Genomic DNA, 27,118 nt, shown 5'->3' with positions numbered 1-27,118 from the left:
GACATTACATCTTGCACTGGCTTACTGTTCAACTTTCCTCTTTGAGGGTGTATGAGATGTGCGCAAAGCATTTTCTTTTGTCTATTTTTTTTTCCATTGTTGGATTTGTTCCCAGAGCCTGGCATGATGCCTGACAAATATTAAGTGCTCAAAATAAATAAATAAATAAATAATCGATTGAATGTATTTTTTTTAAATCGATAAAATAAAACATGGCAGCACAGAAACTGAAGCGTTATTTTTCTTTTTAAAAAGTCTTGCTAAGAACCATACACTCTACGAAACATTTTATAAGCATGTCTATTGTACTTAATCTTCATATGGTCACTGTAAGTCAAGTTTTCCAAACCTTAAAGCCTTCCATAAAATAACAATCTGGGAAAAGGAGCCAAGCAGTGCATACACCATAGGAAAAGCCGCTTCATCAAGTGCCAGATCTGCCATTAACTTGTGGGGTTTGCCTGACAAGCAACATGCCCCGTTGCAAATTCAGTTTCCACATCTGTATCACAGGGATAATACTTGCCTCATCTACTGCAGGTCTTCAGGGGAATAAAAGTGAATATAAATGCTTCAGTAAGTTAGAAGTGATGTACAAACATATATACAGTAACTAATGAGGGGGGTCCCTGTGAAGTATTTCAGGAGACATTTGCTACAGGCTGTTGGAGATGGCAAGAAAACAGGGGGCATCTGTAAAGTGTCGTCCGCACATGCCAGAGCACCCAGGAACAGGAGGGCCCCAGCAAAGGCTCCCTACTCAGTAGGATGACAGCTACGCTTAACTCCCCTCCCTCAGGGTGCATTGCTTCATAAGGGAAAAAAGTCCCTAATCTAGCCGGCGACCAACCCTTTTGCAAGTTGTAATTCACAACGTCCTCCTGGGAAGAAATTAGCATTTTTTAATAAACGGTGAAAGAATTTTTTTTCAATGTGAATGAGACTTATTCTTAGAAACCAGTCACCCACTGACCCAGCTGACTGTCAGTCAAGCATCCGGTGATCTTTACCAATGTTGTTCTTTTTTTGTATCTAGTCTAACAATGGGTCTAAAAAAATTATGTAACTGTTCTAGGAGAGTTTGTTCCTGTGTTCCTGAAATGGATGATGGTGATTAAATCACTTTGCTATCAAATTAGCTTCTGTTAGATACACATATGGAAGAGTGATAGGCACTAGCCATGCTCTTACCCTTCTGAATGGTACTGGCCACCAAGAGGAAATCTTTAAATTGTTCTAGTAGGAGGGTTTTCGCTTAGAGTGGATAGCTAATTTGACTGAAAAGTTTTCTTTAGCCCTCAAACCAGTTCATCTTTAAACAGGACTATGGGCTTTGCAGCCCCAACCCCCCACCCCCGGCTTTTGGAGGAAGACAAACTCTAGAAGAATTTATTTCCAGGTCATCAACGAACCTGTGTCTATTTGCTTCAAAACACCTGATGTCCCGTTGTTTTTGTTTTGTTTTTTAACGCACTGAGCATACTTTTTTCCATTGCTTTTCAGAGAGCATGGAAGGGGGGAGAGAGAGAAAGATCGATGGGGGAGAGAGAGAAAGATCGATGGGAGAGAGAGAGAAAGGTGATCGATAGGGGAGAGAGAGAAAGATCCATGGGAGAGAGACGCATCGATTGGTTGCCTCCTACAGGTTCCCTGACCTGGGCTGGGGATTAAGCCTACAACTGAGGTACATGCCCTTGGCTGGAACTGAACCCAGGAGGACCCTTCAGTCCTTGGGCTGACACTCTAACCACTGAGCCAAACCGGCCAGGGCTGTCCTGTTGTTTCCTAATCCTTTCCTTTGCTCCCTTTCACATTCGTCCTTTCCCACATTCAGAAGGCACACATCCCACATGTCAGGGGTGTGCTTCCAGTGCCCTGTCTTGGGGAGTAAACATCTCCAGGGCCGCAGCAGAGGGCCCTTTTGGAACAGCTGCAGGGTTATAAATCTTAAGAAAGTGAATGACTTTCATGACTGAGAAACAAATCCTCTGGGGAGTCAGGCGAAAGTTTCCCTTTCTTTGCTTGGAGCAATACTGGAGGTAGACCTAATTAAGTTGTTAGACAGCAGAAAGCTGACAATCACTTTTATGATCAATCACTAGATAACTTCTGCCTTTTAACTCAGGAGTCTAAAAAACAGGGTTGGAATTATAATGCCTTCATTCCCATATTCTGATTTTTGCAGCAAGATTTCTTAAGCAACTTCATTTAAAAAGTAGCACATGATTTAATATGAAGAAGCCTGGCTTACTCTAGCAATAAGTTATATTTAGTTATACATAAATAAACTATTTTTAAACCCCAGGCACCTCACCGAGAGATAATTTTCCAATAAAATTTTACCTATGACTAATAACAATTCATCAAAATGCTAATAATATCCTTGTTCTGGTCACTTGTATACTAAAAAAATAAAGCCATAATTCAGTCTAAAAGAAATTTTATTTAACAGGAACTTACTGTCACAAGAAGTTAAAAAAATAAAGGTACAGTGCTTGTGTGTGTGTGTCTGTCACAAAAGTAGGATAAGGTAATCACTGAAAGATTTTCAAACATAATAATGATTATTTTGGGATTAAGTTTAATAAGAGAAGAGGCATGACAAGAGTCCCATGAGGGAAACAACTACGTAAAATTCCCAACTTTTCTAGAAGAGCTTGTTTATGTGCTTTTTAAATGGATGATATGGTAAATATGAAATCATTTTGGTATTAATTTAGCTTCTATTGGGTATATTAAGAAGTTTTTTTAAAAAAATCAATTTATAATATCAGAAATGTCATCTTTTACAACTATTTAAAACCATGATTAAAAAATATTGATATTAAATTTTAAAATGTATGAGTACTGCACAGTGTTTCAAAATACCTTTAAGGGATGCTGGAAGAAAAACGTTCGGAGACAATGTTCTAAGCTGTCTGAGAGCTGACCACCTAACATTTTGACTTCTAATAGGAAGCCAAAGCCAGGGTGATTTCAGAAAAGGGCAAAGCTGTCTAAAGCCTCTCCTGTGAAGTGGCAAATCCAGAACTCTGAACAGTCTATGTTCAACTCTAGCTCACTGACAAAATATTTTGGCCCTTCAACTGATATTTATTAAGAATATAAATACAATATGCCTTTCTACATCTAACCTTCAAGGAGAGCTTTCAAATTTCAGTCAAATACCAGCCAAAAGTATGTTATTGAAATAAAGCCCTGGACTAGGCTGCATTTTATTCCCTAATTCTTTCCCAGATTTCCATTTACATGCCAAGTATGATGCCTGGCCCAGGGAGCCCCGGAGGCAAACAAAATAACCGTTATCATGAGGGAGGGCCTCGGAGAGGCAGAGCTGTCCTCGGGCATAGATACTGGAGCAGGGACACAGGCTCAGAGGCAGCACAGAGCGGGGAGCGAGGAGCTCGTGGCTGGGCAGGCAGAGGAGGGTGTCCGGAACGGTCTTTGAGAATAGGTAGGGATGCCTGAGCTGATTCTTGAAAGATGAGGGGACACAGCCTCCCAGGTAGAGGGAAGGAAGAAAGCGTGGCGTGCGGCCATTGCCCTTCCTGGACGGTAAGTGGTTAGACGGCTGGCGTGTGAGAATGTGACTGCTCACGCTGTGCCCACGGTGCACGCACTGGAGATTAAGAAATGACAGTGTGGCAAGAGGTGAAACTGGAGAGCTGCAGAAGCCAACAAAGGGAGACTTTATTCTATGGCTCACCAAGGAGTTTGGACTTGATCCTGTGGCAAAGCAAATAATTAAAGGTGATTAAACTTGGCAACAATGGTATGGTATTTGCCTCTCAGGAAGATTACTTCCCTGTGGGGTGGACGACAAATTGGGGGCAGGGGGTGGAAGGCAGGAAAGACTACAACTGAACTATGGGCTGGAAGACAGTTAGCAGTGATCCCGGAAAAGACTCAAGACAGCGAAGGGACTGTGTAGGGAAAGTGCTGATGGGAGGAACCTTAAGAATATAGTCTCTAGCCCGGCCGGGCGTGGCTCAGCGGTTGAGCGTCGATCCAGGCGATCAGGGTTCAATTCCCGGTCAGGGCACATGCCCGGGTTGTGGGCTCGATCAATGACTCATCATTGATGTTTCTGTCTCTCCCTCTCCCTCTCCTTTCCTCTCTCTGAAATCAATAAAGATATATTTAAAAAAAAAAGAAAAAAGAATATAGTCTCTGGACACGCTGCTTACCAGCAGCAGAAGGAGCAGCTCAGGTGGGGGGATGGGGCAAAGACAAGCCTAGGATGAGTTCCAGGTTTCTCTGGGTCATGTAATTAGGTAAACAGCATTGTTATTGAAAAATATGGAATCTACAGATGAAGAGCCAGTTTTGGGGAAAAGAAAGAACCTTCCATTTAGTAACCTCAGTCCCTCATTTGTTCTCATGAGGCTGGTACCATAGGTATTATTGGCCCCATTTTATTCTTAAAGGGGTAAAATGACTTGCCAGTTATCACATCTAGCAGTTTGGGAAGCTGACTGTAAACGAGGCTTAGAGCAGGCGAACAGGGAGGCGGGTCCCTGCTTCCACAGAACTTCTATTCTAATTAATGGGGTAAAGGGAACAGAAGACAAACCAGCAAGCAACAAGCCACGGTCTGAAAGACTGCGATGGGGGCAGGTGTGGGGACTTTACCTGAGGTGGTCAGGGAGGGTATCTCTGAGGTGACATCTGCGTTGACTCCTCACTGAGGAGAGGGCAGTAGTCATGCAGATTCATAAGGAAAGAGCACTCCAGGCAGAGAGCAGCAGTTGAGAAGTCCCCAAGGTAGGAACAAGCCTGGTGTGCCACTGAGGGAGGAATTCCAAGCACATGGCCAGTCGGGAGCAAAAGAAAGTCTTCGTTGCAAGGGCGTCACTGGGAGGGTGAAGGAGAAAGGCTTGTGGCCCCTTAGAGAAAGACTCTCTTGGGGAAGCCTGTTGAGCACCATGCATAACACTGCGTCTGAGAAACTGCATCATGACTCACAAACACTTTTGGAAGACAAATCCTTGCTCAGTTGAGGACTGCCTATTTCAGCACTGAAACAGGGCCAGGAACAAACTCATTTACTTTTGCCTAGAGAGATGAACTTTAAAATGTTTAGATGAACAGAATTCATCTTAAATTTATCTACTCAGAGCAAAAAAACAACTTGTAGTCTAATGGCAGGCACTTTGCCCCCCCGAGGCTCAGTCATGCCTCACTACCCCTCAGGGCTCTCACAAGGATTAAAGATGCAACATTTCTCCCCAGGGATCCCCAATTAACTCAGCTGGACAGGGCAAGGAGAAATGGTACGCCACTGTCAACATGTGGAGCTGGGCTCCTGCCTACGCAAACCTGAGGGCCTGGAAAGGGCTGGATGCTGGTGCTGCCCACTGGCCTTGAGATAGGCCAGCCCAGGCACAGCAGCCCGGCCAGCTCTCTGGAACACACTGCCCATATTTCCCATCCTGTGGCCATTTATCACTACTGCCGTATATAAAGAGCTACCAACACTTCTGCCAACAGTCTCACATGGCCCCCCCTTCAGCCAAATGGCTTCAAATTCCACTTGCTAAGGGTGATGCAGATCAAGCCTCTGACCCTCTCTGAAAAGATCTTATTTTACCATCAACTTTCTCTGATGCATCTGGTTGGTGTATCAAAAAGTATCTATACTTAAAGTTTTCCAATATAGCATGAATAAACTGTAAAAGATTAAATTATTCCTGAACTATGTAGTCCCTTTCAGAGTATCACACAGAGAAGATAGATATTATATACACTTGTTTTAAGGATGGCTCCAAGCATTATGAAATGTCTTCTTTGTCATGGTGTTGGAAACCTGTGGCATATTCTGGTCCCTGCCTAAGAACAGGCCTGGGTCATGTCTGAGCTCATTTCAAACCACACTCCTGCACAATCTCTTTACTTTTCAGCTCACTGGCCAATATTTTGTTCCTAAAGACTCCATTCTACCTCCAACCATAAGACATTGGTACATGTTTTCACAGTACCTGTATGTCTCCTTCCTACCAACTTTCATAGTGGCATTTTTATTTGCTGGCTGCCCCAGTAATTTCCAACCTTCATGATGGCAGTGAATGCATCTGTGCTTACTACTATATTCCCACACTGTCCACGCCTCCCATCCTAGCACAGTGTCTGGCACACAGTAGGCACTTTATAAAGAGCTGCTGAAAAGAATACTACGAAGTATGTTAAATCATGGAAATGTTTCAGCCTCTGAGAGTAAAACAGCCCCAAATTATCAAATGAAAGCTGAGGAAGCTTAAGGCTGAGCTATTCTGTTTTTGATTAAAAAATACAAGAAAGATTTCGCTGTTATTTGGGTTTAAACTGATTATGGAGACAAGTCTCAAAAAAAGTTTGACTAGCCATTTAAAAACACTCATTTGGAAGTGTGTGGAGATGATCATTATTTAAACACTTTTTTTTTTTAATGGAATTAGAGTTCGTTTTCAAAAAGGTTCACCCAGATTAGGCCAAATTAAAAAAGTGAAGCTACCACTTACTTACTTTATCGGGCACAGTATCAAGCACTCTATACACATTTTTTTTTTCTTCCTTTAATCCCCATATCTGATTATTACTCCAAGTTCACAGGTGAGGAAACTGAGGGAGCACAAGGCTGATGTTACACACTAACTGGCAAAGACAGGATTCATATCTGGGCCTATCTGATTCCGAGAGCTGTATCTTTAATCTAAGCCGTGTTTTAAACTAGGAAATAAATGCTGACGCTGAGTAACAATGTGTCGCTGCCTCCTGTGAAAAGGTACAAGCATACAACCTGATACCACCAACTGGGCAAATGTCTACGTGTTTAGAACAGGGTTTGGATGCCAATGGGGTTTCAGCTGGGACACTAAGGCAACTCACGGAAGAGGGCTGAGGAATATAGACATTTCCTGAAAACTTGTCTTATGCCAGGCACTGTAGTAGATGCTTTAAGGTATCACATTTCTTTTAATTCTAAGTATCCTGTGAGATAGGTAATATTAGTCAAGAGAAAGAGCTGTAGAGCAACTGCGGTGTTTGGCTACCCAGTGTTCATTTTCTCCATTCTTCCCAAGCACATGAGCCTCCCCCATTTGAGCTGGGCATAAGGCTGTCTGGAATAATGACAATATGACCATCTCTATTCCAGCTACGTGAGGTCACATCACTAAATTCTGGCCGATGAGATGTAACAAGAAGTGTATGACAGCCTCAGGAAATTTCCTTAAGAGACCTTCCTTCAGAAAGGCTTTTGCTTTTCCTCTGTTTTCCTCTCTTACTTCTTCCTCCTTTCTACTACTTGGAACCTGGATGGCATGGCTGATACGCTCCACCTAGGGCAAGGAGGTTGAGGGCCTCACCCGATGTACAGTAGATCTAAGAGGTGGAGCTAGCCTAGGTCTCAGAAGACTGCAAAACCACCATACCAGCCCTGGATTGTCTCTATAATTTTTTTTTTTTTTTTTAATGTGAAACAGAAACAAATACCACTTTGTTTAAGCCATTGTTCTTTGCGGCCTCTGTCACTGGCAGCTAATCTTAACGAATCCGGCAACTCATCCAAACCCAGACCTATCAGTCTGCAAAGTCCACGCTCTTCGGCAGAAGCCTGAAGAACTCCTGCTTATAATTTGCAAAAGATTGGGGGTAGGGTAGTATGCAAATGATGCAAAGGAGTTTGACAGAAGAAGGGAGGTTTGAATATGTTCTAAAGTTGGCATACCTGAGAAACATTCAGAAGGAATATGTTACTTGACAGTGAAGAATTTAGCCTCCATCAGAGATGGGCAGAGGAAGCTCTCGGGCACCTATGTGGAGCTGGAACCAGGAGAGAAAGAGAAGCTGTGCAGGTGGTAGCTTGGGTGAAAGGTGCTGTTGGCTGAAGAGCAGGCATTTGTAGAATGGAGCCCTGGAAATGGTCACAGGATGAGAGAGACAAGAAGAGTTACAAGAAACTCTGAAAGTGAAGAAGTAGGAGATGAAGCACAAAGATACAGTCTGGAAAAGCACAGGCCGAATCATGAGACCCATATCCAAGACAGCATAAAGGTCAAAAGGCAAAAGGAAAGATCAAGGTTGAAGCTCCGGCAACTTTTTATTCATTTGCCTTACACAGTTCACAACAACACCGAAGTGAATTTAAATTATGTTGCAATTGAGTAGACTCCTAAATGAAAGGCAGGCATAGAACAGGGGGTTTATTATTACCCTTTGTTGAACTTCTAAATGAACAGCAGTGTTAAGAACTTAGAAGAGAGATTCAGTGACTGGAGTTAGGCCTAATTTTATTTAAGATCTTAATGACCTAGAAAAGAAAAAAATAAGCTATGCCTGCCAAAGTCAGTATTTTTAAACACTAGAAAAAACTGTCATAATAAAGGAATGTAGGAAGTTTAGAAAATACAGATAGAAAAGAAAATGGAAATAGGCAATGGCAATCAGAGAAACAGCAGCAATATGAAAACAGACGTCATACAAATTAGAATGCATTTATAATTGGTTAAATAAATTCTGTAATATAACTTGGCCTCTCAAATTCCTTTTGGGTGGTCACAGGTCTAAATTGCTGCAGGATCCTGTGCTCTGGAGTCAGAACAGCTGGGAGAGACATGCTTTCTATATGGAAATTAATGCAAATCATTCCACCCAGTCAGGAGTAACAGGACAGATTCGGCATATATTCATTACTGAAATATCGGTGTAGGCCAGAAGAGTGTTGGTAAAGAGAACAAAAATAAAATTTGGGCCCTGGCTAGGTGGCTCAGTTGATTGGAATGTCATCCCGTAAACCAAAGGTTGCTGGTTTGATCCCTGGTAGGCACATGTCTAGGTTGAGGGTTCAATCCCTGGTCAGGGCACATGCAGGAGGCAACTGATAGATGTTTATCTCACATCAGTGTGTCTCTCTCTCTCTTCCTCTCTCTTTCTCTCTCTCTCCCCCCTTTCTCTCTCTAAAAAAAAAAAAAAATCAATGAAAAACATATCCTCAGCTGAGGATTAAAAAAAAAAGTAACGCAGGCAATAGTTAGGGGTCCTCCCCTCTGCTCCCAGTGGACTTTCAGAGGGAATACACTGTTAAATTACATAAAATAATAATAATAATTAAATAAAATTCAGAAATTCACCTTGAGAGACAGTAAATGAAAATCAGGGATTAGATTAAGTAGGCTATTTTTATATGGGCAGCAAAAAATAAAAAAGAAACATAAAAATACTCATATGCCATCAAAAAAGATCTGAAAAATTAAAAAATAAAAGCTTGTTTACAAATAAAAACTTTGGTTAAAGCAAGAATCTTCTAAATATTATAATATTTGCCCCCCTCAACTTCAGAAAACAAAACAAAAAAATCACAAATTTCAGGCCACTGCAGGAAAATACCCACACAGTCTAAAAAAACTTGAGGGATAATGGAATATCATCATTCAGCACTCAAAAGAAATGAGCTATCAAACCATGAAAAGGCATGAAGGAAATTTAAATGCATATTACCAAGTGCAAGTAGGCGACAGACTCTAATGATTTCAGCTATATGACACTCTGGAAAAGGCAAAACTATGGATATAGTAAAAATATCAGTGGTTGCTGGGGTTGTGGGGAAGGAGGGCTGAATAGGTGGAAAACAGGATTTTTTTAGAGCAGTGATACTATGAAATATAGTATCATACTCTGATGATACTACAAAGGTGGATACAAGTTATTATACATTTGTCCAAACAGATAGAATGTACACTATCAAGAGTGAACCTTAATGTGTACTATGGACTTTGAGTGATGATGATGTGCCAATATAGGTTCATCCATTGTAACAAATGGACCACTCTAGTGGGGCATGTTGATAATGGGGGAGGCTATGTATGAGTGGGGGCAGGGAGTATACGTGAAATCTCTGCACTTTACTCTCAGTTTTGCTGTGAGCCTAAAAGAAGAAAAAATAAAGAAGAAAAAACTTGGACAACCTGGTACACCTTTTCAAGTTATATTGATTAGGGCCCTTTCCATTTGAATTAATGTTGCTTTCATTATGAAGATTCTGAAGAACGAAACCCAACGGGGAATGGTCTTCAAAAAGCAAATCTTAACTAATCAAATGAAATCACTCCAGATGTGAAAATATTCATGTTAGGCTGGACATGTTAGAACGCCTTTCCAACTGAAGAAACGGAGTAAATTTTGAAGAATAGCACATTTAATTCTAACATTTAGGTTTTTTTCTATAAGGAAAACATCTTGTGGGGACAGTACATATAAGAAAAGTGCCATGATTCAACTGTAGACTCAGTGACAACTCTGCCCACTTCACTACCTGAACTAAGATACTACCAGACCTATTAGGTCTTATGCTCTTAAATCACACCAGCCCAATTATGTAAGACATTAGCCGTCATTGTACATTGTCTTCAAGGGTGAGGCTTCAGACTAGAAATGCCAGGGGCAAAAGAAAGTCATCTTGGCACCCTCAACTCAAAGGGGGTTTTCAGGGGGTCCAACCTGAACACACTGAGGGTGCTGGAACTGTTAAACACTTATACTGCAGTTTGGCTTCTTTTGTGTGCTTCGACCCTACACTCAGGTTTAGAAATGGGACAGTCTGACAAAGACCCATGCCATTTAATTTCTTCTTAGGAAGAGGTTTAGGTTGTCTGCATATTTGAAACTTAAAATTTTCATACTGATATCTTTTTACAGAGTTTTCAAAAGTTTTTAGGCAAGGCAAATTTATTCAAGGAAGTTCATGCATAAGTTGTTTTTAAATTTAGGTTTGCCCCTTTCTTAGGGGGAGGGGAGAAAGGGGGTGCTAAGAAGGGCGTCTTTCTGACCACAAAGAAAGGTCTTCCACAAATGCCATCTAAGGGCAACCTATGGACTTTGGGAAGTCAGGACTCTGAGGACACTGAGTAATGAGCGAACACAGAGCCTCCTCCCTTCTGACCTCCCAGCACCTGCTCAGCTGCACCCCGAGAGGAGGAAACTCTTAGCTTCTCTCTCTCGCATGGGCAACGACGGCCCCCTTCTCTAACAAACGAATGCCACCACCACCAGCACACTGCAGGGGAACAATGAGTGCCCAACGAGCACAAAATGTTTGTCAACAGCGCCAGGGCAGGGGGCAAACGCGAGCGACCAAACGCGCGCTCCCTCGGGAGAGGTCTACTCGCCCGGGGGCGAGACCCCCGCCGGGACCCCCAGCACCCCGTTCCCACCCCACCCCAGGACTCCCGCTCAGGTGCGGCGCCCAGAGCGCCGGGGCGCAGAGGGGACCGCCTCGGTGCGGCGCGGACCGGGGAGCAGCGAGGCCGTGACTCATCTCTCCGGCCCAGCCAGCTGCCCGCGAGCCCGGCTCGCAGGTGGGGCGCTGGGCAGGTAACCGCACCTGTTCGGCCAACCCCACCTGCTGCGCCCCTCAGCCCGTCCTCCCGCCCCCTCCGCCTCCTGGGTCGGCTGGGCACCTCCTCCCCGCGAGAGCAGGGGCGCCCCGCCACGACCTACCTGCGCGAATCCGGGGCCGGGCGCCCGCCCCCCGCGCCGTCCGCCCCGCGCCTCCCCGGGCGCGCAGGCGGCGGCCCGGCGCCCGCACTCGGTCGGCAGCCGGCGGCGCGGGCTCAGCGGGAAGCCCCAGCGCCGGCCCGCTCGCCGCCTCCGACCGGCTCCATTGTGACGCGGCGCCTGCGGCCGGCCAATCGCGGCGCCGCGGCGCGAACCGCTGACTAAGTTCGCGGGTGGAGGAGGCGGGGACTGGGCGGGGGCGGGGCGGGGCTGCGGCGCGGGGCCCGTGCGGAGGAGGAGGAGGAGGGGGAGGAAGGCGACAGGGCGGGAGAGAGGCTGCGGCCGCTCCGGAGCTGCGCCTGCCGCTCTGCTGCAGCCGCTGCGCCCCAGTGTGTGCCCGGCCGCGGGACTGCGGGCGCGGGTGACTCACCGCCTCGCGCACGGGAACAAAGCGCCGCCGCCCTCACCCGCCTGCGGCCATATGGCCCGCGCGGCCCGCCAGCCACGGCCACGGCCCCCGCTGGGGGAGGGGCGGAGGCCCGGGGCGCGCGCTGGCCTCGGGAGCCGCGAGGGGGCGCGCCGTCCGGGGACCTCGCGGGTGCAGCCTTGACGCGGGGGCGCCCGGGTGACCGGCGATTTACAGGACGAGCGCTGGTCCCGAAGGGAAGGCTCGGGCGCGGCACGCGGGACACCGCCTCTTGCGCAAGTTCTTTCGCCTGGCTCGACGTTTGCGCGCTCGGAAAGGCCGGAGGCTGAGCGCGCCCCGGAGGGTTTGCCGTCGTGGCCAACCGGGCGGCCCCAGTGGGGATCCGGGCCTCCCGCGTCCTGCCCTCGGGGGGAGAGGGCCGCGGGCAGGGCCGCCCCCTGAGCTGGAGCGCGCCGCGGGTCCACCCCGCTGCTTTCCCACCCGGTCCCCGGCCCTTCAGTGGCCCTGCGCTTAAATAATCTAAACCCAGGAATTTGGGAGGCTTACTGTTTTTATCACCCCCAGTCACCCCCACTCTCATCCCCGCCCCAGGTTTAATTCAGTCTGTTTGCAGGAACTGTCTCCAACAGTGATTGGAGTTAGACCACGTGTGTATCTCCCAGCTGCTGTGGCGACCACATGCCCATTTTCCAAAAACGTGTGTACAGGGACCTCCCCAAAGTAAGTGAACTATATGAAACGCGCAGCATTTGGGGTCTGTCTGATCCGTTTGTGTAAATGGGAGTCAAGAAAATGGCCCAGCTGAGTTTGTGAGACTGAGTCCTGTCCCGCAGAGTTGTTAGCTCAGGGCCACTGCTTGAAGGACCCCCGAGGGAAGGAGAGGCTGGCTGCGCGGCGCTCTCTGTTCTGGTCTCCCCCCTGCCGTCCTGGATTGGCAGCTGCCTTCTTACGGAGCCGGAGAGGAAGGGCTGAAGGAACCTTCCTTTGGTCATTCACACGGTTTTTATCGAGCTTATGTGGGAGAGGCACTGGGTACAGTTCTATTAAGCTAATATAGACTTGGGTTTGGTCCTCAAACTGCTTACCACTTGGAGAAGCAAATTTAAAAATACACAGAATTAAATAATGAAACAGGGGAAAAAGTGAGTGCTAGAAGAGATACCGATTGTAAAGCCATAGCATTAAAAATTGAGACTGTCTAATATTCTGTATGTATCTTCGAAGGTTTGGAAAGCGATGTTCTCTCCCCTTCCAAGTCCACGAATATTAATTACAGCAATATCTATTAACGGCAGCATCACTACCTGTGTGGCTTGGGGTAGTTACTTAGCCTCCTTCATCTATACAATTAGATCAGATAAACTAGGTGACCTTTAAGATTCCCATCCCAGTGATGGTATGAATGAAAAAGTGACTTCCATGCTTGGTAGCGCAAGTCACCATTTGCAGGAAGTTAGAGTGACAAAGTTCATTAAAACCGTGTTGAGCTTGGGTTAATCTCAGATATGTAGTTTATAAATGTGTTTATTTTATTCTAATTCTCATTAACAAAATCACCCTCCATGGTGACAACATTTATTACTGACACTGGAGAAAGTGGGTTTCTAAATTGGTGATATATCTTCCAGGAAGCCTCTCTGCAACCGGAACATCAAATAGATACTTCTCTCGTTTTCCTTTGCAAGGCTTCCTATCAGCTCCTGCTTGCGTTACAGGGAGGAGAAAGATAACCTCCAATGCTGTTCTCAGAGAACTCTTAATACTATGCACAAGATTTGGGCCCAAAAGAAGAGAGAGTATTTTAGTAATTACAAATTATTTGCATTTCATGGTAGGCCTCAGAATGAGAAATACAAATACTGTTAGGCTTTTCATGCCTGTGCCCAGTCAGTCTCTTTGAAACTAGGACCCACGGAGTCTTGGAAGATATGCAGTCCCTAGAGGAGTATCTGAAGAAGGGATTTTTCTGACCGATTTGATAAAAATTCTAAAAGGCTCAGTCGCTATTGACATCCAAAGTAGTGATTCAAAACCCCATCATAGATATTAAGCACGTAGTATGTGTCCATCAATATGCTACACATCAGGAGTGATATCAAAGAAGCGTCAAATTTGGCTCTGGTCCCTGAGCTCAGCTGCTCACAACTTAGACAAACACACAGAAAACAACCAAACGCTACTTAAAACTCAAATGAAGAGACTGAACGAGGCAGGTGGCAGTAGTCAGAAAAGGCCTTGTGAAGAAAGGGGAACTTAAACTACGTATTGAAAGAGAAGATTTAGGAAGACTAAATTCTGTATCTTTGCTTTATCTGACCCCAATATTGTCTTAAAATGATCAACCCATCCTCAGGGCTCAATCTTTCTGGTGAGCTGAGGATCACCAGAAGAGTCAGAAGTAAAAATATTCTAACTTTCTACACATCCCATTGAGTAAGAAAAATAGCTACTTGTAGGGTCCTCATATTCATGTGACAAAGGGATGACTGAAGAGCAAATGTGGCCAGCTTCTCTACCCAATGACACAAGCAAAGCCACAAATAATAGAAATGAAAGGATCTCTACAGTTTGGCCATTTGGTGGCTGAATTACACGATCCTCATGAAGTAATCAACTAACACTTGGATTTGACACATCCCTTCTGAGCTGATTCCCTGAAAGAAACAAAAACCCAAAAACCTCTGACATGAGCATTAAGCTATGCTTTATGTGGTTGCCTTAATAAGAGTTTAGTTTTCTCTGAGTCTTAAGAAAATTTTTATGATTAATGGGAGACAGAATGTAATCTTACATTAATAGTTCTTTTCCAATGCATCATCCTAAAATTATTTATTATAATAAAAAATCCTCTACTTTAAATTAATTAAACATTTAATGCCTACAGTGTATAAAAGAAAGCACTGGGGATCTAACAGAGGGGAGGGAGTATGCGAAAATAAATGTAATTCCTTTACTCGGCCATACAGTATGCTCTAGTGGGGAAGGTATATCCAGAAAGCATACAGCCTCTTAGAGGGGAGATGAGGTTGGTGGGCCATGTGTTGAAGAAGAATCATACTGAACATGGGTCTGAGGAAGTCTGGCTAGCTTTAAGGTTCTGAATTAAAATATTACTTTAAAATATTGTCTCAGCGTCATGGTTGAAATTTATTAGTTTTGTCTACGGCCATACCACCCTGAACGCGCCCAATCTCGTCTGAAATTTGTTAGTTCTCCCTAGATGTCATTTCAGAAGAAAATAAAAGAACTCATTCACGATTTTTCATTCTCAGAAAGTTTGCCAGAGTCCCCCTGGTCCAGCTGTGTGTGACTGAGCATATTGTCACTGATAAAGAATTTTATTTATTTTTGGCCACTTTTCCATGTTTTTCTGACCCTTCCAGTCTCCTGGTTGCAGATGTTTCTCCGGGATTATTCCCGGGGAAAATTCTGGGAATAATCCCGGAGAGTGAGCTCCGTGGTGAGAATTCTGAGAAGGGCATGAGGAGGACATTTCCCATGTGTTTGGGATAATGTAGCTCCACCTAGAAATCCAGACTGTCAGTGTGCAAGGCCTGCTGTGCATTTCTGTGTCAGTTGATCCCTTATCACAGCCCCAGTCTGAAATAATCATGACTCTTTACTCTGTGTTCTCATCACCCACTATATGTTAGCTATACTCTGCCCCTTCCTCATGAGACAGGTGCTAAGAAGATGACCTTCAGCTTCTTCTGGAAAGGCTGAAGGAAACACATCCATTCCTGGGGCAGGATGCCTGACATCCCCAGTTGATCTGTCTTCTGGGAAGTTGTCCAAATATTTCTTTGAAAGTTTCCCATGCATTTCATTAAAAGAATATGTATTGTCATCTGGGTCACATATTGGACTCCACCACACAGCAGCCAGCCATTATTGACTCATGTCCATAAAAAGAAGGTGACTTCTAAGAAAACTTCTGTAAGTGAAGCCGGGCTGAATGCCTACAATTAAAGCAGAGCCAGAGTTTCTCAGCTTCTCCAAAGTGGTCTGATGAGTTCTGCTAGAGATTAAGACATACTTACTGGGTTCCTGTGAGGATTCAGTCTGTGTTCCCCGAATCATGTTGAAATCTGGGTAAGAGGTTTTGCCCAGCTGTAAAAGCAGCTGGTTTCTGAGGCTCCTTATAGTTAACCCTTCCATTTCTTTGGTTCTGAGTGACCCAGGTCTAGCAGCAACCAGTCCTTGATTTTTCCCTCAGTAACTGTGTGTGTGTGTGTGTGTGTGTGTGTGTGTGTGTGTGTGTGTGTTTCTTGGCCTATAATAAGGCCATCTGCTAATTATAATTACACATTGAATACTGGACTTCAATTTTCATCTAACCTGATTTGCTAAGAGCGGGAGCTAATGTACCTGTGGTTTATTAAGAATTTTTAAAAATCAAAATGCTTTAAAAGAACAAGAACCAGAATATTTTAGGTTTGGTGGTGAAAGAGATATGTGCCAGAAAGAGCATTGGACTTGGAGTCTTGAGTTCTAGTGGTGGCTCCTTTGGTCATGAGACTCAGGGCAAGCCACTAACAGTATAGGCAGGAGTCTCTATTTCCCAATGTGTTTGTTATTTCTATCCTGGACTATCTAAGAAAAGAAGATGGGTATAGTTCATGTTTCAGAAGTTTCAGCCTTCATTTTATTCCACTCATTTATCATCCAGAAATATTTATTCTGTGTATACTATGTGCAAAACACTGTACTAGTTTTTGGGAATACACTGGACAGTGTGATGGACATGGCCTTTGCCCTTCTGAGGTCCACAGTCTGTCAGCATTCCTCCAGAGGATGTTAGGCTAGACCTGATAAATCAATGGGGACTGACTAACCAAATTCCAGTCGGTCCCCACAATACCATTCTCTCTTTGGTTTTGTCTCCTGAATCCTGCAGGATATTAACATGGCTCAGAGCCCATGACTCAGATATGCTTTATGATAGCTGAATATAATGTGATTACTTTATGAAAAAGGGTAATAAAGTAATAAACCAGATGTTCTTTATCTCATTACAAAACTGAGGGCAAAGGTAGTCGAGTCTCACATTGATAGAGGAGAGAATGGGTTCAAGTGGCTAAGACTCCTCAGAGAAATTGAGACCTGATTGAATTAAAGAACTTAGGACTTCAAAGGAAGCCTGTTCTTATAGTGAGTAGAATAGCTTTTGGTGGCTGACAAAGGCCTCATTGTAGGTGGAGGAATTACAGACAGCTTGACTATAAATAAAGATAAGGGGGAAACACTGAAAACAGATATATAGGTGGGTGGAAATTTTACAATTTTATCTTCCTCTTTGAGTGAACTTGATTGTCAAATAAAATTCCTGGATATACTTAATTTACTTAGCAATTCAATAAGCAGATATAATGTTTTGCTCTTCAGGGTCCTCAAGGACTAAAAGGATGTGTGCCTTCTGACAAAATACAATGATAATGCAAATAATTTCTATTTATAAACTATAGCTCATGGAATGCACTCAAATAATGTGTTATAGTCATCTCTAAACAATGCACTTACCTCTATAGTCTGTATACCTAAGAGTGATGTCGTCTGTGGGCAATCCCTAGCCTTATGGAGTTACTCTGTTAAACTTCCTGCAGCTCAGCCATCGTTCAGAGGCCTAATAGGTTGAAATGGTGATTGGTTACCTGCAGATCCCTAACATCCTCTGGGGGAATGCTGTGAGAGTATGGATCTTAGGTGGGCAAAGGCCACGTCCATCGCATGGACTAGTGCATCCCAGAAACCACTACAGCATTTTGCACATAGTAGCACAGGATAAAATATTTGCCAAATGATGAATGAAGAAATGAAATAAAATGAAGTCTCTGGGACTTTTGAAACACACATCTTCTCTGTGTTGTATATTCTAGTGTGGCATCTCAGAATCAAAACCGTAGCTTTGTCCACTTTAGGTCTCAGTTGAGCATGTTGTTCCTTGATTGAAAAATCAACAAATTTAAAAGACAGATTTGGAAGTGGGAAGGAGTACATGGTGGTGATTAGAGAAGACAAGGGAATTTTCCACATTCAAGTGACAACATTTGTCAACATTAGCTAAAAAATTCATCATTACAACATTGCTTATTGTATTTCTCATGGCTGTGGATATTTTAATCTCTTCCTTCTGGTAACATCCACATCCACATTGGGATTGGGCCTTTTCCCCCAAATTGAGTGTCTTGTGACTTTGAAGTGTCATAACATCTTGAGATTTCTTTGATAATTCTTTAAGTTAATTTAAATTTTAATTACAGTTTACATTTAATATTATTTTGTATTAGTTTCAGGTATACAGCATAGTGGTTAGACAATCACATGCTTTACAAAGAGTCTCCACACATACCCCTCCCTCCCTGGTATTTCAAGTACCCACCTGGCACCATACATAGTTATTACAATATTATTGATTATATTCCCTATGCCATACTTTACATCCCCATGACTATTTTGTAACTACCAATTTGTACTTTTTAATCCCTTCACATTTTTCTCCCAATCCCTCAAACTCCCTCCCCTCTGGCTACCATCAGTCTGTTCTCTGTATCTATGAATCTGTTTCAATTTTGTTTATTTCATTCTTTAAATTCCATGTATAAGTAAAATCATTTGGTATTTGTGTTTCTCTGACTTATTTATTTCACTTAGCATAATACCCTCTAGGTCTATCCATGCTGTTGCAAATGGTAAAATTTCTTTTTTTTTTTTAAGGTCGAATAATATTCCATTGTAGATATATATCATCTCCTCCTTACCCACTTATCTACTGATGGGCACTTGCTTGCTTCCATATTTTGGCTATTGTAAATAACGTGGCAGTGAACATAGGAGTGCATATATTCTTTTGAATTACTGTTTTAGGTTTCTTTGACTATATACCCAGAGATGAAATCATTGGGTCATAAGGCAGTTCCATTTTTAATTTTTTGAGGAACTTTGATAATGTTTTCCATGGTGGCTGCACGAATCTGCCCAAGGGTTACAATAACAGTGCACAAGGGTTTTCTTTATTCCACATCCTCACCACTTTTGTTACTTGTTGATTTATTGATGATAGTCATTCTCACAGGTGTGAGGTGATATCTCATTATGGTTTTAATTTGCATTTCTCTGAGGATTAGTGATGCTGAGTGTCTTTTACTGGTTATCTGTATGTCCTCTTTAGAGAAGTGTCTATTTAGGCTATTTATTAATTGGATTGTTTGTTTTTATGGTGTTGAGTTGTATATGTTCTTTATAAATTTTGGATATTAACCCCTTTTCAGATGTATCATGGGTGAATATGTTCTCCCATTCAGTGGGTTGCATTTTCATTTTGTTGATGGTTTTCTTTGCTGTGCAAAAAGTTTTGGGTTTGATGTAGTCCTATTTGTTTACATATTTTTCTTTTGTTTTTATTGCCTGAGGAGATATAGCAGAAAAAAAATATATTGCTAAGAGAAATGTTAGAGATTTTACTGCCTTTTTTTTTTCTAGGAGCTTTATGATTTTGAGTCTTACATTTAAGTCTTTAATCTATTTTTTAAAGATTTTTTTAAATTGAGTTTTATAGAGAGAAAGAGAGAGGGAGAGGAAGAGAGAGAAATACTGATGTGAGAGCGGATCATTGATCTGCTGCCTCCTGCATGCCCGCTACTGGGGATCGAGCCCACAACCCAGGCATGTGCCCTGTCTAGGAATTGCACCGACAACCTTTTCGTGCACCAGACAATGGCCAACCTATTGAGCCACACTGGCCAGGGCAAGTCTTTAATCTATTTTGAGTTTTTTCTTCTATGTGTTGTAAGAAGGTGGTGTAGTTTCATTTTTTTTTTGCATATATCTGTCCAATTATCCGAACACAATTTATTGAATAGTCAGTTTTTACCTCATTGTATGTTCTTGCCTCCTGTCAAATATTAATTGTCCAAAAAGGTATGAGTTTATTCCTAGGCTCTCTATTCTGTTCCATTGATCTATGGGTCTTTTTTCCTGCCAGTACCATGCTGTTTTCATTACTATAGCCTTAGAGTTTGACATCAGGTAGTGAAATGCCTTCAACTTTGCTCTTCTTTCTCAAGATTGCTTTTTTATTTGGGGTCTTTTGTAGTTCCATGTGAATTTTTGGATTATTTGTTCTAGTTTTGTGAAAAAGTCATTGATGTTTTGATAGGAGTTGTGTGCAATCTATAGATTTCTTGGATCTATAGATAGTATGGACATTTTGATGATGTTAATTCTTCCTATCCATCAACATGATATATGCTTCCACTTATTTGTATCTTCTTCAAATTTTTCTTCAGTGTCTTATAATTTTCTGAGTACAGGTCTCTTTCATCCTTGGTTAAATTTATGCCTACGTACTTTTTTTTTGAGACAATTATAAATGGGTGTTTTTTTTTTTTAGTTTCCCTTTCTGATAGTTCAATATTGGTGTACAAAAGAGCAACCAATTTCTGAATATTTTTATATCCTGCTACTTTACTGAAGTCATTAATCGGTTATAGTAGTTTTTTGGTGGAATCTCTGGGGCACTCTATATACAGTATCATGTCATCTGCAAATAATGACAGTTTTAATTCTCCCTTTCCAATTTGGATGCCTTTTATTTCTTCTTGTCTGATTGCTGTTCCTAGGACTTCCAGTACTATGTTAAATAAGAGTGGTGAAAGCAGATATCAGGCTCTCTCCCTCTTGGGAGCATGTTCATGCCTTTCTTCTCTCTCAGGTGTGCATCTCTTAAACTCTAAGGGTCCCCATGAGACTTGCAACCAGGGGAGCAATGGGCAGCAGCAGCTCATCCTGGGCTAACCTCCTGAACCCATCTCTAAGGCCCCCTTTCTCCGACTTTCCAGTGAGCAGACCTGACTAGGCTCATTTCTTTCCTATAACATTTCTAGAGAGCCAAAGCAGCCCTGCCTAGGCTCTTTCCTGTTGCTTCATCTCTCCTAAGCCCTTCCTTGTTTCACTGTTGTCAGCTTTAATAAACATACTCTCAAAATCAAAAGAAAAGAAAAAAAGAAAGTGGACATCATTAGCTTGTTTCTGACCTTAAAAGAAATGCTTTTAGTTTTTCCCCATTGAATCTGATGTTAACTGTGAGTTAGTCATATATGGCTTTTATTATGTTGAGGTATGTTCCCTCTAATCCCACTTTGCTCAGTTTTCATCATAAATGGGTGCTGGATTTCGTCAAATGCTTTTTTGCATCTACTTATATGATCATTTGATTTTTACCCTTCACTTTGTTTATGTGGCATATCACGTTAATTGATTTGTGGGTATTCTCCCAACCTTGCACCTCAGGAATAAATCCCACTTGATCATGGTGTATGATCTTTTTAATGTATTGCTGAATTAGGTATGCTAATATTTTGCTGAGGTTTTTTGTATGTATGTGTATCAGGGATATTGGCCTCTAATTTTCTTTCTGTATAGTGTCTCTATATGGTTTTGGAATTAGGATAATGCTGGCCTCATAAAATGAGCTTGGGAGTCTTCCTTCCTCCTGAGATTTTTGGAATAGTTTGAGAAAGATCGGTGTTAGTTCTCCTTTGAATGTTTGGTAAAATTCACCTGTGAAGCCATTCTGTCCAGGAATTTGTTTGCTGGGATTTTTAAAATTACTGCTTTGATTTTGTTAGTGGTAATTGATCTGTTTAAATTTGCTGTGTCTTCTTCTTTTTTTTTTTTTTTTTAATATATCTTTATTGATTTCAGAGAGAGGAAAGGGGAGGGAGAGAGAGAGATAGAAACATCAATGATGAGAGAGTCATTGATCGCCTGCCTCCTGTACACCCCCGTCTGGGGATCGAGCCCGCAACCTGGGCATGTGCCCTGACAGGGAATTGAACCCTGATCGCCTAGATCCTAGGTCGACGCTCAACCGCTGAGCCAGGCCCGGCTGGGCATGCTGTTTCTTCTTAATCCAGTTTGAAAGGTTGAATGTTTCTAGGAATTTATCCATTTCTTCTAGATTGTCCAATTTGTTGGCATATATTTGTTTATAATATTTTCTTATAATCTTTTGTATTTCTGTGGTGTCATTTTTTACTTCTCCTTTTTCATTTCTAATTTTATTTTTTTGGATCCTCTCTCTCTTTTTCTTAATGAGTATGGTTAAAGGTTCATCAACCTTGCTTATCTTTTCAAAGAACCAGCTCTTGGTTTCACAGATTGTTTATATTGTGTTTTGGACCCTATTTCATTTATTTTTGCTCTGATCTTTATTATTTCCTTTCTTCTACTCACTTTGGGCTTTGTTGTCTTTTTCTAGTTCTTTCAGGTGTAAGATTAGATTGTTTATTTCAGTTTTTCCTTGTTTTTTGAGGTAGGCCTGTATTGCCATGGATTTCTCACTTAGGACTCCTTTTGCTGTGTCCCATAGATTTTCAGTTGTTGCATTTTCTTTTTCATTTCTCTCTAGTCTCTAGGTATTTTTAAAAATTTCTTCCTTGGTCTCATTGTTAGCCCATTCATGTTTAGTACCATGTTATTTAGCTCAATGTGTTTGTGTGTTTTTTAGTGTTTTTCTTTTCTTGTCATTGATTTCTAGTTTCATAACACTGTGGTCAGAGTGGATGCTTGATATGATGTTAAACTTCTTAAATTTACTGAAACTTGTTTTGTGTCCTAACATGTGATCTATCCTGGGAAATGTTCCAAGTGCACATGAAAAGAACGTATATTCTTCTGCTTTGGAGTGAAATGCTCTGAAAATACCAATTAAATCCATCTAATCTAGTATGTTATTTAAGGCCACTGTTTCCTTGTTGATTTTTTTTCTGGAAGATCAATCTATTGATGCCAATGGGGTGTTAAAATCCTTTCTATAACTGCATTACTGTCAATCTCTTTCTTTATGTCCATCAATATTTGCTGTATGTATTCAGGTATTCCTATGTTGGGTGCATTAATGTTTATAAAGGTTATATATCTTGTTGGATTGATTACTTTATCATTATGTAATGTATTTCTTTGTCTCTTACTATAGCCTTTATATTGAAACCTGTTTTGTCTAGTACAAGTATTGCCACCCCAGCTTTTTTGTTTGTTTGTTTCCATTTCCGTGAAATACTTTTTTCCAACCTTTTACTCTTAGTCTGTGTGTCTTTTTTCTGAGGTGGGTCCCTTGTATACTGCATATATTTAGGTCTTGTTTTTTTATTCGCTCAGCTAACCTAAGTCTTTTAATTGGAGCACTTAATCCATTTACATTTGAAGTGATTTATTGCCATTTTAGTTTTTAAAGCTATGTTCCTCTTTTTTTCCTTTTTTTCTTCTTAAAGAAGATTTTAACATTTCTTGTAACACTGGTTTGATGGTAATGAACTCTTTTTGCTTTTTCTTGTCTGGGAAACTCTTTATTTCACCTTCAATTTTAAATAATAGCCTTGATGGGTAGAGTAGTCTTGGTTATAGGTCCTTACTTTTTATCACTTTGAATATTTTGTTTCAATTCCTTCTGACCTGAAATGTTTCTGTTGATCAGCTGGAAGTATTATGGGAGCTCCTTTGTAGGTAACCGTCTTTTTCTTGTTGATTTTAAGATTCTCCCTTTGTCTTTAACCTTTGCCATTTAAATTATGATGTGTCTTGGTGTGGGCTTCTTTGGGTTCATCTTCTTTGGGATTCTCTTTGCTTCCTGGACAAGGGTGTTTTTTTTCCTTCTCAAGTTAGGGAACTTTCCAGTCATTATTTTTTTAAAAGGGTTCTCAACCCCTTGCTTTTCTCTTCTCCTTTGGTACCCTTATGATGTGGATGTGGTTATGCTTGATATTGCCGCAGAGGTCCCTTAAATTATCTCATTTTTTAAATTCTTTTTTATTTTTGCTGCTCTGATTGGGTGTTTTCTGCTACTTTGTCTTCCAAATTGCTGATTCAGTCCTCTGCTTCATCTAGTCTCCTATTGATTCCTTTTAGTGTATTCTTCATTTTAGCTATTATGTTCTTCATTTCTGATTAGTTCTTTTTTATGCTTGCTCTCTCTTTGTTGAAGTTCTCAGTAAGTTTCTTGAGCATCTTTATAAACTGTTTTGAACTCTATCTGGCAGCTGGTTTCTTTTATTTTATTTAGTTCTTTTTTGGGGAATTTCTTTTGTTTTTTCATTTGTAGAATGTTTCTTTTTCTCCCCATTTTGCCTGTCCCTCTGTATTTATTTCTGTGTATTAGGTAGATCTGCTATTCCTCCCAGTCTTGGTAGGGTGTCCTTATGTCCTAGGTGTCTTGTGGGGCTCAGTGACACGGTCTCCTTGATCCCCTGATCTAGGTGCTCCAGGAATGCCCTTGTGTGGGTTATTTGAGCCCACCTGTTCCTCCTGTGCTTGAGTTTTGATTGCTGTTGGCCTCTCCATGGGTGGAGTTGCCCCTCCAGTAGGTTATGAGGATCTGCTCTGACCACAGTGTATGACTGTGCAGGTGCTGACTTCCCAAAGCGGAATTTGCTCTAACAGGGTCTCGTGTCTACCAAGATCTCCCTTTGGGTGTGCTGCATGTAGAGCTAATTGGGTTGTGCTCTGATGTGGGCTGAATCCTGCCACTGGGTATGTATGTTCTAGCACCACTTTGGAGGGACTTCTGTGCAGGTCAGTATCAAGTGCTGCCTGTAACTGTCCCTGGGCTACCTGTTTGGAGCTGCAAAGCATTCCACAGTTTGTGGCTGCCTCTTATGGACCTGGTTGTGTGTGTGAAAGCCCAATCTGTTCACCAAGGCTGGTTTCCACGAGCACCAAGCTTGGGAGCAGGTCAGCAAAAGGCCCAAATTTCCCCAAGATCAGCCTTCGCCTGCTAGCTGCCTATTAGTCTCATTCACTGAAAGAGACTCTGGCCATTTGGAAGTTGTGTGGGGTTGGTTTTTAGTGAGTCATGAGGTAGGGGCAAGTGGTGTTTACCAGATTAACAAAGATTCAAATACGGCACCACTGCTACATCTGAGGCTACTCAGCAACATTCTCACCAAGGTCACACCAAGGTCATCTGCCATCCTCTGAGCACTCTCAGACCTTTCTGATGAGGCAAGATTCCAGGAGTCATCAGGGTGAGGCCATCAGAGTTTATCAAGTTTAAGGACGCCTCTGCACAGGAATGGGTGTGCCAGAGGGTGAATGAGGAAGAAATGGTCCCTGCCCACAAGCCACACAACTCAGTTTTTCCCAGAGTCTGCCCAAATCTCCTGGAGAATCTTCTGCACTGATTTCCAGGCTTGTCACAGCCTGCTGACAATGTTGCTCAAGCTCTGGTGGGTGGGCCTCTTGGAGTTGGGAGGGTGGAGCTAGTGGTTCTCTTGTGGTGGGGCCAGTGGATCTCCCATGGGGGATGGGGTGCTGCTGCTCTGTCTAGAGGGATGCTTCTGTTCTGGTGCTGGGGGACTGGGCACTGCTGGTCTGCTGCTGAGGTACTGGGTGCTGCTGCTCTGGGACATGGCTCAGGTGTAGGGGAAATTGCCACTGCTCCAGCCTCTGTCACAACTCAGTCTCTGACTCCCCCTGAGTTAGCCCTTAAGATCCCTCCAAGGAAGTCTACACCACAGGTCCAGGCAGCAGACTCCTTTGCAAGGCATGAGCTCAGCAGGGTGGGGCAACAGGGAGGTGGGAGGGTGTTCACCGGGGAAAAATGACCCTGCCCCTAGAGCTACACAATGCATTCTTTATTTGCGCATCTCTGATACTCCGGTAGTCTGACTGGCCCGCCTAGAGAGTCTTCCAAGAAATCTGCACTGCCTGCCCAGGCTGGCTGTAACCAGCAGACTCCTCTACAGAGAGATTTGGGAGGTCAGGGCCACAGGGAGTTGGGAGGGTGGGGCTAGTGCATTGCATTCCCACATTCATTAATGTGCTTGACCCAGGAAAGATGATGTCTGTGAGTAGTGTGGGAGAGGGACTCGATACAGGGACATTGGTGGCTGTCCCTCCAGCCTTCTCCTAGAAGCAGGACAACCAGTCTCTCCCTGCCCTGTATGACTTCAGTCTACTCTGAGCCTCCTTCCCTCTGCTAGAGCTCATGGTGATTGGCTGCAAATAAGATTTTGTGCACTGGCTTCTTAAGAGGGCATCTAGGTTCCCAGCAGTCCCCTGTCTCACCCTGGTGGATGGAATCCATGCTGATTATCACAGCCTTTTGGTATGCAGGCTCCTTTCCCTGGCACTGGTGCTTCGGGCTGATGAGCCCAGTGTGGGGCTGAAACCCCTCCCTCCTCAGAGGGGACTTTTGCAGCTGAGGTATTCTGGTTTCCCAACCAGGGCATGTGGGTGCTGGGCCAGCCCTTTTTGCATCTCCAACCTTTTTACAAGTCTCGATGTGGCTTCTTCTGTAAATCCTTGGTTATAAGACTTCTGTTCAGCTAGTTTTCAGTTGGTTATTCAGGTCGATTGTCCTATAACTTAGTTGTAATTTTTTCTTTGATAATTCTTGACCAGAGTATTGGCTTTGGAGATGCTGGAAACAATGATGATTAGCATAAAATAACAAGAAAGCATAAAGATATGAATCAGAAAATTGTGACTGCCTTTAGAAATAGCTACTTAAGTGTAGCATAGCATCTAAAAGCAAGGATTCTGGAACAAGACTGCTTGGGTTCAAATTTTAGCTATGCCCTTATGAGCTGTTTTATTGTTATTATTACTTAATCCCTCTGTGCCTTAGTTTTCTATTTGAAAATGGCTGTAGTGAGGATTAAATGAGTAATATGGTTAGAGCAGTTCCTAACATATAGTAAGTCCCATATTAATCTTAGTTGTTGTTATGATCTTGGGTAAACTATTTACCCACTCTGGCTTTAGAGTTTCTATATATAAAATGAGCGACTTTGACTAGATTATCTCTAAACCCCTCATGAACTTACTATTTTCAACCAAAGACAGTTAGTCCATGCATGTGTGTGTGTGTGTGTGTGTGTTTAGAGATAGGGAAGTGCATGATTAATTATTAAATGCTTTCCTTGATTGATAGAAGAAGAGGCTATTGGGAGATGGAGGTAAATTTTTTCATTAAACTTTAAATTCCTTGAGGGTAAGAAGTATATCTTTTCTTTTTTGGCATACCAAGGACTAACATGGTACTGGGAATAGTGTGTGCTCAATAAACTATTAACGAATGTGGAATAAATGCCCTTGTGTCTTATATTCCCCGATGTGTGCTCACTCCTTAAGCCTTTTCTAGCTTTAAAGCTAGTTATACAAAATATTCAAAAGACATTAGTGCTCTCTGCTGGAGATATTCATAGTGCAAGAATTCATAGTTGT

General features: G+C 42.6%; 1 protein-coding gene across 2 annotated transcripts in view; it reads right to left on the bottom strand.

Annotated features, from left to right (window-relative positions):
• Window positions 1-11,489, bottom strand: part of LRRC8B (leucine rich repeat containing 8 VRAC subunit B) — a 74,329-nt gene extending 62,840 nt beyond the window's left edge. The window contains exon 1 of one of the 2 annotated variants that reach the window (XM_087820575.1): window positions 11,473-11,489. The gene's annotated coding sequence lies outside the window, so the exon portion shown is untranslated. Of the gene's footprint in view, window positions 1-7,705; window positions 7,795-11,472 lie in introns of those variants that run through there. The other variant, XM_087820574.1, reaches the window with a different exon arrangement.
• Between the last annotated feature and the right edge of the window lie 15,629 nt (window positions 11,490-27,118).

This window comes from Miniopterus natalensis, chromosome 9, assembly GCF_054644295.1.
Source record: "Miniopterus natalensis isolate mMinNat1 chromosome 9, mMinNat1.hap1, whole genome shotgun sequence".
In the NCBI taxonomy this organism is placed as follows: Eukaryota; Metazoa; Chordata; class Mammalia; order Chiroptera; family Miniopteridae; genus Miniopterus; species Miniopterus natalensis.
This window is presented reverse-complemented; position numbering and strand designations above follow the sequence as displayed.